Raw genomic sequence first — 15,421 nt, forward strand, 5'->3', positions numbered from 1 at the left:
ATTCTTCAATCTGATTGATTAAGGAGATACGCAGTTGCTTGCCCTGTTCACACAGGTCCCAGATGCCCTGTAGACGGCACTGTGCTGTTTGGATGTCCCCCTGACAGCAACTTGCTGTGTAAAACCCCATAGAAAGTCTATGGGCAAGTGCAAGCCTAACGAATGGCGGGCGCTCACAGCAAAATCTGGCCTAAGATAGTTTACCTTTCTGTTTTGTACAGTACTTTATCAATGGGCCCATCGCTCACTTTTGGATCTCGGAATGTGATGACCGCACCCCCCCCCCCCAAACGGGCACTGAACTTCGAGCAGTGGGACTGTGCAGATTTGACTTTCCTGCCCCTCTCCCAGTTGAGGTGCCCCCAGAGGTCTCCACATGCATTTAAGGGGAAGCTAGATAAGTACATGAGGGAGAAAGGAATAGAAGGATATGTTGATAGGGTGAGGTGAAGTAAGGTGGGAGGAGGCTCATGTGGAGCATAAATACCAGCATAGACCAATTGGGCCGAATGACCTGTTTCTGTGCTGTAAATACGATGTAACACATCTTTGGAGGAGGGGCAGGAGTTGTACAGCACAATTAGACAAATCCTAGGTGTGAGATTTTTACGTCCCAAACCATATACCTGAGGCATACTTTGAGCCTAAAACATGGAAAGCATTAAAATTGGTGAACTATGTCCATATATCTCTTTTTATCTCTCTCTCTCTTCTTTTTCACTAACTCCCTCTTTCTTTACTTCTCTTTTTCTCATCACTGCTCCACCTGGCCTCGGGATTTCCGAATGATTCCTCACTTTTTATCACTAAAGCATTAATAGAAGCCTTTCACTACTCCTATGGATGCTGGGATAGCCCCAGCTCCATAGTGTTCTCTTGCTTTCTATCATTCTGCAGTGACTGAAAGCAATAGACATGTCAGGAATGACTGAGACAGTGCATACATGTGTGAGATTATGATTCTGATGTAGGAGGGCGAGCTATGACTAGGGCTGGTTATATAGCTGTTCTCTTGTGCCTTCTAGCAGTAGCATTGGCTGTGGCCTGTGAGCAGCATCCCTGCCCTCTTGGATGTCAGACGTGCGTGGGTAATGGGGGAGCATATTAATTTCCTCCCCCCAGATTCCACAGGACCACTGATGTTTATAGCACAGAAGGAGGCCATTTAGCCCATCATGTCTGCCAGCTATTTGCTAGAGCAATCCAAAATTAATCCCACTGTCTCCCCATAGCCTTGTATCTTCCTCTTCTTCTTCAAGTATTTATCCATTTTTTCCTTAAAAGATGCAACGGTCTCTATCTCAACAATTACAAATTACAAAGAACATATAGCACAGAAACAGGCCAATCAGCCAAACAGGTCCATGCTGGTGTTTATAGTCCTCACGAGTCTCCTCCCACCCTTCTTCATCTAACCCTATCAACATATCCTTCTATTCCCTTCTCCCCCATGTGTTTATCTAGCTTCCCCTTGAATGCATCTATGCTAGTCGCCTCAACTACTCCTTGTGGTAACAAGTTCCAGATTCTTACTACTCTCTGAGTGAAGAAGTTTCTCCTGAATTCCTTATTGGATTTATTAGCGACTATCTTATATTTATGGCCCCTAGTTCTGGTCTCCCCTGCAAGTGGAAACATCTTCTCTATGTCTATCCTATCAAACCCTTTTATAATATTTAAGACCTCTATCAGGTCACCCCTCAGTCTTTTCTTTTCTTGAGAAAAGAGCCCCAGCCTGTTCAATTTTTCCTGATAGGCATAACTGCTCATTTCTGGTATCGTCCTAGTAAATCTTTTTTGCATCTTCTCCAGTGTCTATATGTCCTTTTTATAGTGTGGAGACCAGAACTGTGCACAATACTTCAAGTGCAGTCTAACCAAGGTTCTATACATGTTTAGCATAACTTCTCTGCTTTTCAATTCTGTCCCTCTAGAAATGAACCCCTTTGCTTGGTTTGCTTTTTTTATGGTCTTATTAACCTGCGTGCTACTTTTAGTGATTTGTGTATCTCTCTGCTTCTCTGCCCCATTTAGACTCTTATTTTCCAAGGAGTATGTGGCCTCGTTATTATTCCTACCAAAATGTACCACCTCACACTTATCTATATTAAAATTCATTTTCCAATTACATGCCCATTCTGCAAGTTTATTAATGTCTTCCTGTATTTTGTCGCAGTCCTCCTCAGTATTAACTATACCCCCCAAAGTCGTCCGCAAATTTTGAAATTGTACTTCCGATTCCCGGGTCCACATCGTTTATGTATATGATGAACAACAGTGGTCCCAGCACTGATCCTTGTAGAACACCACTTCTCACTTTTTGCCAGTTTGAGTAACTATCTTTAACCCCTACTCTCTGTTTCCTGTTTTGTAGCCAGTTTGCTATCCATTCTGCTACTTGTCCCCTGATTCCTCATGCTCGGACCTTAGTCATGAGTTTACAATGTGGTACCTTATCGAAGGCCTTTTGAAAATCCAAATATATTACATAACTGCATTGCCCTTGTGTACACTTTCTGTTACTTCTTCAAAGAATTCAATAAGATTGGTCAAACATGACCCTCCCTTTTGAAATCCGTGCTGACTATTCTTTATTATATTTTCAGTTTCTAGATGTTTCTCTATTACATCTTTGAATATGGATTCCATTCTCTTTCCTACCACTGATGTTAAGCTAATTGGTCTATAGTTCCCTGGACTTGTTTTATCTCCTTTTTTAAATACAGGAATCACATTAGGGTCCTGAGGCATACTTTGAGCCTAAAACATGGAAAGCATTAAAATTGGTGAACTGTGTCCATCTATCTCTTTTTATCTCTTTTTCTCTTCTTTTTCACTAACTCCCTCTTTCTTTACTTCTCTTTTTCTCATCACTGCCCCACCTGGCCTCGGGATTTCCGAATGATTCCTCACTTTTTATCACTAAAGCATTAATAGAAGCCTTTCACTACTCCTGTGGATGCTGGGATAGCCCCAGCTCCATAGTGTTAAGTAGAAGAGGAAGATACAAGGCTATGGGGAGATAGTGGGATTAATTTTGGATTGCTCTAGCAAATAGCCGGCAGACACGATGGGCAAAACCATAGAGAACATACAACATCACATTAGGCAATATTCCCTTTTCTAATGAGTTTTTATATATATGTAATAGTGTTTCTGCTATCTCTTCCCTAACTTCTTTTAGTATTCATGTAGCAACTCGACATAAAAAAATTCTTCTAACCTCTCTCCTCATGAGCGACAATTTTAAATTGATGACCCCTCTTCACAAATCACCCCCCCCCCCAAGAGGAATTTGTCTTTTCCCTGTTCACCCTATCAAAACTGTTGACCGGAGGTCACCGGTTATGGTTACTGGCTTAGTACAAAGAGGAAAAGTGTCAATTCTCTCTTAACTCTCAATTCACTTTATTCACGCCGTTAGATCATATACATATAGCTTATACGTCTGATTAGATATAGTCATGCAGTTTACACCAGGTTATACAGTTTTATACCCAAACTAGGATCTAAACGCACACCCACTAGGTTATACAGTTTTATACCCAAACTAGGATCTAAACGCACACCCACTAGGTTTCTCTGACACTCCCTGAGTGGTCACAGAATATAAAGGATAATACCCGAAAAGGAAAGCTGATGCTGGCCAGGCTTTCCGTTCTCTCTCTCGATGTCGTCTCTACGTCCCTGACGTAGGGTCTTCCACTTCCGCGATGGTTGGTCTCCGGAGTCTTTGCTCTCTCTCTTTCGAGGTTTCTCTGACACTCCCTGAGTGGTCACAGAATATACGTCGTCTCTACGTCCCTGACGTAGGTTCTCCCACTTCCGCGATGGTTAGTCTCCGGAGTCTTCGCTCTGGCTCCACGCCCCAGATCCTTTATTCTTATTCCGAATCTTATCTCTTCAAGCTGTGTTGTCTCTCTCTTTCGTTGGTTTGGGCTTGCTCGGTTACCCTGTGTCTTCTCCTCATTGGCTCTGTCCCAAGTTAATTGGGATGAGCATTACCTCATTATTCCTTTTCTAAATAAGGACTTGTGTCTTATCACATCTCCTTTGTCTTTCACAAAACTTAGCTAATTCAAACCGGTTCCAGCCAGCTCAGGCCAGCGACTGAACTCAGGTTACTTCAGTTCAAAAGTTGTTCTTGCCTGTGTATCAGCAGCTGGGGAATCTCAGGTTACTTTCTGCAGCCCCTGGCCAACAAAACCCATCAAAATTTTACAAACCTCTATTAAATCTACTCTTAGCCTTCTCTGCTCCAATAGAAATAGTTCCAGAGTCTCAACATCCATGGCATTATCCCACTGAATCTACAACAACAACAACAACAACAACTTGCATTTATATAGCGCCTTTAACATAGTAAAATGTCCTAAGGGGCTTCACAGGAGCATTAATGAACAAAATTTGACACCGATGTTGTATGTTCTCTATGGTTTTAATGTTCTTCCTGTAATGGGACGTCCAATACTCCATATGGCACTCCAACTGAAGCCTAGTCAGTGCCTTGTAGAAATTTGACATCAACTCTTTACTCTCATACTCAATGTTCCTGATTGAGGTTCTGTCAGAGATCAGGTGTAGTAGGAGCAAGAAGGGGCAGAGTTATATGGGAGTTATAGGGGAGTCATTCGTGGATGGGGAAGTGAATTATCCCAAAAAATATCCTTACGGTTTGGTTCGATCACACAAATGAAGTATGAAGTAATGTCTGGAACCTATTAGGTTATAGTTACTGTTAGTTTTACTTTATACAGATAAGAAATTATAAATTGCACACCATACTTTAGACTGCCCACCCAGTGGAACATGAGCATTAGTATCTCCACATTTTAAAGTCAAGTTAAGCTTTTAAAGACCAGAGCTACTGAAGATCTAAAATATTCCATGGAGTTAATTGGAATACACTGTGAGCTCCTATAAAATGTCACTTTAGATCTAGTGTTTGAATTCTGCGGTGTTATTCTCCCCACAAGGGACAGTAGGAAGGCATCTGAGAAGATATTCTTCTTTAAGTATTTGGCCCAGGAGGCTCTTTCCTCTTCTGAAGAGTTTGTTAATGCTTTTATCTCTCTTATTATCGCATTTCATTAAGGAAATACCTCACTGACTTTTGTTTTTAAAAAAAAAATCATTTAAATTTATTTCCTTAACATGAACAAAACGGGGCCTGGCTTCAAATCCATTCCAACAAACTGCAGATTTGCCTGTGAAGATTTTAGTGCAGGAGTGTTTATGCTGATGTCTTTTACCCTCTCCCCCTCCCACCCCCCCACCACCAATTTTCTCCCTTTAGGCTTTCCTAAAGGAGCTAACTGTTTTCTTTCATTTGATGAAGCCATTGTACATTTTGATTATAGGTTGCACATGGCAGTGGTACACAGATGCATTAAAGTTCAGTGGTGCAGCTACCCCAACACTGGAGAGTGCTGACTCTTGCTGGGGTATTGTATCCATGAGTTTACTCCATCAGGAGAGGAGGAGAGAGAAAGGCGAAAAAGGAAAAATCTTCCATTGACGTCCTTCTGCTCCACAGACAAAATCCCACTCCCCTGCCCCAGATTTTCTTTTGTTACGAGAGTAAGAGAACTGATAATGTTCCGCGGCTGCCGAGTGATTGGTGGGTGTGGGGTCTCTCTCGAGGATACTCGTCAGTGGCTCTGTGCAGCAGCCTGCATACAGCAATGATGTACCTCGGTGTATTTATTTGACTCTGTGTCTCAAGTAAATGATCACCTTCCCAGGCAATAAAAACAGCAGAGCAGTCTTAAGCAATGATCAGAAGACTAAGGCATCAGAGGCGCTGATGTGCTGGTAACTTCAGTGCAGCTAGCTCGAAGATTCTGAGTTATCTGAAATAAAAGCAGAAGGGAAAGAGTGGAGCCAAAGCATTAGTGAATATGAAAGGCAGATGATTTATATTTGCTGCTTATGAATTCTTAAACAGCTGAATGGATTGCAGTATATGTTCTAAAATATAAATCGTACAACTGTTTCCTTGCTCTGAAGTAAAAACAAGAACATTTAGGCTTGAATGGGCTATTTTTTATTGTTAGAAATTGAAGAAACTTCTGGAATGTATGTAATGTATAAAGTGAAGGATGTGGTCATGTTTGGTACAAGAGAAAATATTGTATCGTACAAGAAATATTATTGATCTTCCTCCAACACAGAGGTGAATGCAGCTTCCTAGATGGTTTAGTGGGTTTACTGGGTAAATGTATCATCCAGTACCGAGCCATACAGACCAGAGAGGTAGAGAGGTGGAGAGGTTTAGGGAGGGAATTCAGAGCTTAGGGCCTAGACAGCTGAAGGCACGGCCGCCAATGGTGGAGCGGAAGTCAGGGATGCACAGAGTTCTCAGTAGCTTGTAGGGCTCTAGGAGGTTACAGAGATGGGGAGGGGCGAGGCCATAGAGGGATTTGAACATGAGTATGAACATTTTAAATTTGAGGCATTGCAGGACTGGGAGCCAATGTAGGTCAGCGAGCACAGGGGTGATGGATAAACGGAACTTGGTGCGAGTTAGGATATGGGCAGCAGAGTTTAGGATGAGCTCAAGTTTATGGAGAGTGGAAGATGGGAAGCCGGACATGAAAGCATTGGAATAGTCGAGTCTGAAGGTTATAAAAGCATGGATGAGGGTTTCAGCAGCAGATGAGCTGAGGCGGGGCAGAGAAGGGCGATATTACAGAGGTGGAAGTAGGCGGTCTTGGTGATTTAGAGGATATGGGGTCAGAAGCTCATCTCAGGGTCAAATAGGACGCCAAGGTTGAAAACAGTTTGGTTCAGCCTGAGAGAGTGGCCATGGAGGGGGATAGAATCGGTGGCTAGGGAATGGAGTTTGTAGTGGGGGCTGAAGACAATGACTTCTGTCTTCCCAATATTTAACTGGAGGAAATTTCTGTTTATCCAGTACTGGATGCCGGACAAGCAGCCTGACAACACAATAGCAGTGGAGGGGTCGAGAGAGGTGGTGGTGAGGTAGGGCTGGGTGTCGTCAGCTTACATGTGGAGCCTTTCTCCACAATTTAATTTAATTATACAAAGCAGTTTTGCATTTTTAGATTTATACTTGTAGATTTAAGGAGATAACGATGCTAATGACACATGAAGGATAGTTACCAGTCACTAGTGTTAATTATGAGTATAAAGCATGTAGATTGAGATAAATTTCTCAGACATTAAAATATGTAGTGCTGGTTATGGTTTTCAACATTGAGATACACAGCAATCAATTTCCTATTGGAAGCACAAGTGAGTGCCACTTCACATGAAAGATGCGTGTCAGGACTGAATAATGATTTCCACAGGTCACTGTGATCTTAAGAGATTCATACCCTCCTTGTCACACATTCAAATGGGAAGTCAATGGGTGATGTTGCCCACAAAAAAGTGGGTCAAGGCTTCGATATGCCCCATTCCTGAGTTTTATCCATCACTGAGGGGAGAGGGTTGGAGATGCTGGGCCAGGCAGGGAGGGGGACAAAGCAGAGGGAGAACCCCAGGGCAGCTGGTTGAGGGCAGCATTGGTGGGGACCTGGAATCGACTACAAACACGCTTTCTTGGCCACAGTTGGTGTGTGGCCAAAGGAGACATACGGAGTGGAGTGGGGTGGGAAATGAGAGGAAAAGAAGAGCATCTCTGCTAAGTTGGTTGATGCAGTATAGAGGGATCATTCACTGACGCCATTTCTGAAATTCAGGCCTTGATTGTTAGTATTGGGAAATGGCCTCTGAATAAAATGAAATAAAAGGGAACTGTATACATTCTTAATTCAGGAAAGAGTAGGAGGTGGGTTTGAGGTGGAAAACTGATGATGGGTGGAACTGGAAAATGGGATTGGAGTGTAAAACTCGACCTGGACATCAGAATGAGCTGACCTTCATTCCTATATCCTCATATTCTTAGAGAAATCCCTTTGTAAGTTATGATTTTTTTAAAAAAGGGACGGCAAGGGCGGTGGTCCCCGAAAGGTCAGCCAGGTGGCAAGGAGGGAGGTGACCAAAGAGCTGAACACCACATCCCACGATCGGGTGACCAGTGCCACAAAAAATATATCGACCTACCAGGTAAGCATTCTGTGGGCTTCAATTCAGAACTCAGAATTCAATTATAAGTAATCGGTTATCAAAAGTTATTTGTCTCTGTAATAGATTTTTTTTTATGGAAAGGTTTGAGCTGGAAAGGGGTTGTCCTTCGAATTCAGTGTTTGTAGAGTGAGGGAAGGTTAAGTGCTTACAAGATGAGTTCTGTTTGTTTGCTCAAGACAGAACCCAAAGGCAAGTAAGTCATAAAAGTCTACTGCCGTGGCAGACAGCCTTTTCAGAGTGGCAACTGATGAATTTGACAGCTTCATATGCCTCTGCTGAAGAATAGATTGCAATGCCTGAAAAGAACCCTGTCAGTTTGACACCTGCACCTGACCTATAGCAACCCACCTAACCTATTCTTTATTATCAGCGCAAATGTCCCAGCAAATTATAGCGCAACAAATGGCGTAACTCACTTACCCCATTATTTCCTGGAATTTTTACGTGTTAATAACGGCACACTCTGTTAATGCGCCATTACTCTGGTGCAAGTTTCCAACAAATTCAGGCCCATCATGTTTCTCTGTCGCCCAACCTGGGATTGGGAACACGTGCCAGCAGCCTCAGTATCAGATTACAAACTTTGTTGTATTTTTTTCAAGAGGACTAAGTTGGAATTTTTATGCAATAACTACAAGAATACACTTATACTTTGAATGAAATTACTTTGTCTATTTGAGATAACACACATTGTAAATGTACATTGAGTTGTTATAATTTTGTGTGTTAATAATTAAGGAGAGTTTGATCATTTTTGCACAGGCTCCATAAATTCCTATGAGGAATAAATATCTTCTGACCAGGGCAAGAGCACAATACAACATCCCTTATACTACAATTATAGCCAACCTGATGAGGGGACATTGCAAAAAGTTTGGGGATTTGAACACTAAACCTTACAAAATCCCATTCTGGAGATGAGGAAGAATTTGTTGGAGATCTTTAAAATTTTTGTGGGTATGAAAAATTTGGATTCAGGAAAGCTCTTCTGTCGAGCACAGGATTCGTAGACTAAGGAGACATAGTATAAAGTTAATGATATAAAAGAAAAGAGGAATTTTAGCCAAATTTTTAAGTAAGAGGGTTATAAAATTGTGGTACAGAAAACCATGGACTGGATAGATTCCTATTAGGAACAAGATACAGAGCCATTATTCCAGAATCATAGTGGGGATACTCATGGGGGAGCGGGGAAATTGTTGGAAGTTTAGGCTAGATGGATCAATGATCTCCTCACGCCTAAATCAGTCCTACATTACTAAATTATCCAGTTTAATACACAGACATGGCATGGAAATAGGTTTGCCTTGTTAAGCACTAATTAAGGGCAAACGTGCAAATTTGTTTAAGCTTGCCTTCTTCATTACAAGAATGATACTTGCTGTAAATGGATTTAAGACAGCGGAGTGAGTTGGCAGAGGTCCAGCACAGAGCAGAGCAGAAGGCACTGGGATATACCCGGATTCTCAATGTGCACTCTTAGACTGAAGCTCAATACCAGGAGCACTGGGGTTGAAAATGTTTCCCTTTGTGAAGAGTGACACACTTGTTTCAGCCTGTTGTGGATATGTTGGAGGAAAAGGGCAAGCAGCAACCAAGAAGGCCCAAGGAGATCCAAGGCCATAAGAAAAAAAATACAAAGACCTGGGGCTCGAATTTAGCAGGCCTGCGGGTTCCCAGCGGGTGGTCCTCCGGGAGCGTCGAAAACGCGAACGGCGAAATTAGTGGGTTGCCCACGCGATCGTAGGAGGCAACCCACTAATAGGATCCAATTACCTGCTCCTCCGGGGTCCACGGCGCTGGCCTGCGCGTCGGTCGGGCTGCGCATGCGCAGTACGATCTGTCAGCTGGAGGCTCTCTAGTTAAAGGGGCAGTCCTCCACTGACAGATGCTGCAACCAATGGGACAAATTGCAGCATGGAGCAGCCCAGGGGGAAGGCTGCTCCCAGTTTAATGATGCCTCACCCCAGGTATCATCAGATGGGGTGAGGAGGAGGGGGAGGACACAGATCTTCCCCCCGGCGGGCGGGAGGAAGCGGCCTGCCTCTGCCACCAAGAAGGCCTGGCTCGAGGTGGCAGAGGGGGTCACCTGCGCCACCAACATATGGCCCACCTGCATACAGTGCAGGAGGCGCTGCAATGACTGCAGTAGGTCCGCCACAGTGAGAACACGAAGTCTTTCCCCTACACTCCGTCTGCCACAACACTGCCCCCACCCCAAATCTCCTTCGGCACCGCCAACACTATTCTGTCACATCACCCTTCATGCCCACTCAAACCCCATCCTCATCTTACCTCCACCTACTCACCTCGCCAGTACTCGTCCTGCCACTAACACGCAACCCAATTCTCATACAATCTCATGGCTCCATCCCATACTCACCCTCTCGTGCATCTCCCTCACGGCCAGCCTCACTCAACCTGCCACCACCTGTGCTGCAGCCACAGGGCATGCATCACATATGTGCAGTAGGCAGGGTAAGGCAAACGTCTCGTCAGCATGAAGGGGGTGCACAAGGGTGTCTGAGGGTATGTCATGGGTGTTACCCATATTGAATTTCAGAGCCACAAACAGCACACATTATATTGACACCACCACTGCCATGTCTCCGCGAATCCTGTCCGTTGTGTCCAATAATGCCCGCTCCTGGGTATCACTATGAGGACCCACCACTGATGCCACCCATCGTGTTACTGCAGAGTAGGTGCAGGTGTATTTGCAGGGCTCGTCCGCGCAGACGACTGAGAGACATCGGCGGTGTAGCCGGCTGCTCCCTGGAAGGATGCGGAGGAGAAGGTGTGGAGGACAGTGGTGACTTTGCCAGTGACAGGTAAGCAGTTGGTGCTGGGGCCAGCCAGGAGCAGCTCGGCATGAAAGAGGCTGCAGATCTCCACGACTACATGTCGAGCGAATCTGCGCCTCCCTGTGCACTGCTGCTCGGAGAGGTCCGGGGAGCTGCGCCTCGGTCTGTGGACCCTGTGGCGAGGGTAGTGCCCTCTGCGACGCGTCTCTCTCTGCGGTAGCCCTCCCTCCTGCTGTGCAGGTGGGCGTGCAACCACACTGTGTTGGGGGGATCCACGTCTCTGCGGCGGACGGCGTGGACTGCGAGGCTGCTGGTGCTGGTCATGCTCTTCGTCCTCCGAAGGTGTCCACACACCACCCAACTGGCAGGTGTTGGTCTGAGGGGTTGTGCAGGGTAGGTGTGTGGGTCCTCGGACTGGGGCTGCGGTTTCGTGTCGGTCTGTCCTCTGGCTTGGCCGGGGGGTGGTGGGGGGCAGGGGTTGCCCTATGTGACGCGGTGGCCTCCTGCGTGGGTGAGGGCTCTCCCCCGTGGAGCGCACCTTGGCACCTGCCACAGGCTGCTGGCTGCAACACGCCTGGTTTGAAAGGTACTGTTTCCCCAAGTGTGTGAAACTGACTGCATTGAACCTAAAATCCCACACTTCTTCTTTTGACAGCTGCTTCAGCTCATTAACTGACCACAACGAGCAAGTTAAGTGCTCTCAAGTGGAACCCCGCTGGCTTTAATTGCCTGCGGGATTCCCACCAGCGGGGCTTGTGCGCGCAGGCCCGCACGTCAGCGCGGTACCCGGAAGTGGCCGGGATTTCGTCCGAATCCGGTCACGTGACCGGAGATCGGGATTTTCGGGGCCCCCCCGCTGGAAACCCGCAGGTAACCCGACCCTAAAATCGAGCCCCTGGTATTACCCCAAACAAAGTATCCGTCCCAGATGACAGAGCTACCCCACCATGGTCATATGGAGCATTTGAGTTGTTGCACCTATCAGCCATTTCTGTTACTAAAAATGTTTTTCGTGAATATTTATCTCCATCACCTTCTCCATCTGGGATTCGAAGCAATATATGAATGCTAGCCTAACCAAAAATCTAGGAAATTAAATTAATCTTTCATTCTCTTAAGTATGCAGCTCTTCCTGCATAACTGGCTACTTTTTTGGCAGCCTGTAAAAACATTAAGTGGAGTGCTGGTTAATAAAGTTGGCCTTCAGCCTCTTCTACTTACTGGCAAAAATGAAGTACAGTCTTTCAGATGGAAACTCATGTTCAATGAATGATTTCACAGTGAGCATATATCTGTGTGGCATCGTATCTCGCCTAAATCTTCCAAATGTCCACACAATGGATAAAACTGTTAGAAGTGGTGGGATACAGTGCTAAGGTTGTATGAGATGGAGGGTGAAAGATACTTTGTTTAACCTTCAGGGGTTTCCATTCCCTAAAGAGGGTACAACTAGCAGGACAGATTGAACAGTCTGGGGCTCTTTTCTCCAGAAAAGAGAAGACTGAGAAGTGACCTGATAGACGTCTTTAAAATTATGACAGGGTTTCATAGGGTAGATGTAGAGAAGGTGTTTCCACTTGTGGGGGAGCCCAAAACTAGGGGCCATAAAAATAAGATCATCACTAATGAATGCAATAAGGAATTCAGGAGAAATTTCTTTACTCAGAGAGTGGTGAGAATGTGGAACTCACTACCAAATGGAATGGTTGTGGTAAATAGCATAGATGCATTTAAGGGGAAGCTAGACAAGTGCATGAGGGAGAAAAGAATAGAAGGATATGTTGATAGGGTGAGGTGAAGAGGGGTGGGATGAGGCTCATCTGGAGCATAAATACCAGCATAGGCCAATTGGGCCGAATGACCTGTTTCTGTGCTGTAAATACGATGTAACACATCTTTGGAGGAGGGGCAGGAGTTGTACAGCACAATTAGACAAATCCTAGGTGTGAGATTTTTACGTCCCAAACCATATACCTGAGGCATACTTTGAGCCTAAAACATGGAAAGCATTAAAATTGGTGAACTATGTCCATATATCTCTTTTTATCTCTCTCTCTCTTCTTTTTCACTAACTCCCTCTTTCTTTACTTCTCTTTTTCTTATCACTGCCCCACCTGGCCTCGGGATTTCCGAATGATTCCTCACTTTTTATCACTAAAGCATTAATAGAAGCCTTTCACTACTCCTGTGGATGCTGGGATAGCCCCACAATGACCAGTTGGACCAGCCATATAAATACTGTGGCTACAAGAGCAGGTCAGAGGCTGGGTATTCTGCGGCGAGTGACTCACTTCCTGACTCCCCAAAGCCTTTCCACCATCTACAAGGCACAAGTCAGGAGTGTGATGGAATACTCTCCACTTGCCTGGATGAGTGCAGCTCCAACAACACTCAAGAAGCTCGACACCATCCAGGACAAAGCAGCCCGCTTGATTGGGACCCCATCCACCACCCTAAACATTCACTCCCTTCACCACTGGCACACAGCGGCTGCAGTGTGTACCATCCACAGGATGCACTGCAGCAACTCGCCAAGGCTTCGACAGCACCTCCCAAACCCACAACCTCTGCCACCTAGAAGGACAAGAGCAGCAGGCACATGGGAACAACACCACCTGCACGTTCCCCTCCAAGTCACACACCATCCCGACTTGGAAATATATCGTCGTTCCTTCATCATCACTGGGTCAAAATCCTGGAACTCCCTTCCCAACAGCACTGTGGGAGAACCTTCACCACACGGACTGCAGCGGTTCAAGAAGGCGGCTCACCACCACCTTCTCAAGGGCAATTAGGGATGGGCAATAAATGCCGGCCTCGCCAGTGACGCCCTCATCCCATGAACGAATAAAAAAAAAAGTTGGGCCAAATGGCCGGTTTCTGGGCTGTAAAATGCTATGTAATTCTATGTAAAGGTTGAGTGTATTGTGAAGTATCTGTGCAACTACAATATAGGCCTTGGTGTGGAATAGTAGCACAGATTGGTTACAGTGCTGCACTGACCTCTGTACCTGCTTCTCCGATCTGTGCTCCTGTCGAGTGAGACCCCATGCTGAAAGCAGAGTCGTGCAATTTAGCAGCCATATTGCCTTTAACATAGTGAGATATTCCAAAAGTGCTTTCGCAAAGGTGCAAACAGATGCCAAAAGTGGTGAGATAAGAATTGGGGGGGGGGGGGCGACAGAAGGCATGGTCAATGAGGTCGGCTTGTAAGAGGCCTTTTGAAGGAGGGTGAGAGTTAATAAAGTGGAGGAATTTATGAAGTGCACTCCAGAGTGTGGGGCCGAAAGACAATAGGAAGGGATGTGGGAACAGGGCGGGTAAATGCGATTAGGACTATTTGCTCGCGGACTTGGCAAAATAGCCTGTTTTATTGGTCCTACATCTCCGGCTCCACAGGAACCTTTTTTTTAATAATTGTTTTTTTCAAAACATACCTTTGGTTGGCAGCCACTGGGGCCGCTTAAGATTCCTGAGCAAGGCAAGTGTCGGGGCCTGTCCCGCTGATCGGAGACAAATTTCGAAAAGGGGTCCTCAACGAGTATTAAGCCCCCCATTTACATAGTCAAGAGGCCGAACGCCTGTTTTAGTACCAGTGAGGAATCAGTAGCTTCAGGAACCCTTGGCACTGTATCCAGTGAGGAATTAGAAGCTTCAGGAGCCCTTGGAACTGTATCCAGTGAGGAATCAACATCTTCAGGAGCCCTTGGAACTGTATCCAGTGAGGAATCAACATCTTCAGGAGCCCTTGGAACTGCATCCAGTGAGGAATCAACATCTTCAGGAGCCCTTGGAACTGTTTCCAGCAAGAAGTGAATAGCTTCTGGAGAGAAGGGGAAAATTGATGGAGAAAAGAATTGCAAGTACTTAGCAATAAATAACACCAGCAAATTAGTCTGCTGTTTTTTTCCCCAATCAATCATTGGTAATAATTGTAGTTACAGCACTGTACTGCCGACCCTGTGTTAATCTATTTCAAAGCACAGGACATGCTAATTAGCTACAATTCATCTTTGAGTAAGTACTAACAGTGCTTAGTATTTCACCCTTACCTTTGACCTTAGCAGCTGCAATATATCCTTCTCAACATGAGACCAGACATGTATTGCATTCCACTCAAATAGGTGATTCTAAGATGGAAAAGCAGCCATTCTGATTTTACAATTATTGATTAAAATGTGTTCATAATACTGTACTCTAACCCTAACTGATCCCCTCAGATCACCAAGGAACAAATCATAAATGTAACTCAATCGAATGAAAGTTACATCAATGTCAAATTGTTGGAGAATTAGACATCATCCTATTTGAAGCATTTAATAATTAATATTATAATCTAGTTTCTTGGGATGCAGTGGCAGATCAACTCTTCTGAATAGTTTTAAATGTGTCTCAAGGGCTGGTGAAATGTTGGGTGGACTTTATTTAGTTGATGGGCTTGGCTACGTGACATTGCTTCAAGAATGTCGAAAGTAAGATTATCTTTTGCTTGCAGTGGGTCCTTCTAGCACAGCACTGGATGA

At 45.0% G+C, this 15,421-nt stretch overlaps 1 long non-coding RNA gene across 1 annotated transcript in view; it reads left to right on the forward strand.

The window, feature by feature from the left end:
* The window catches only part of LOC137301157 (uncharacterized), a 239,109-nt gene that overhangs the window by 146,884 nt on the left and 76,804 nt on the right, over window positions 1-15,421 (forward strand). The window contains exon 3 of the long non-coding RNA XR_010958235.1: window positions 7,950-8,073. This is a non-coding gene — a long non-coding RNA (uncharacterized lncRNA). The remainder of the gene's footprint in view (window positions 1-7,949; window positions 8,074-15,421) is intronic.

Source organism: Heptranchias perlo, chromosome 32 (assembly GCF_035084215.1).
Source record: "Heptranchias perlo isolate sHepPer1 chromosome 32, sHepPer1.hap1, whole genome shotgun sequence".
Lineage (NCBI taxonomy): Eukaryota > Metazoa > Chordata > Chondrichthyes > Hexanchiformes > Hexanchidae > Heptranchias > Heptranchias perlo.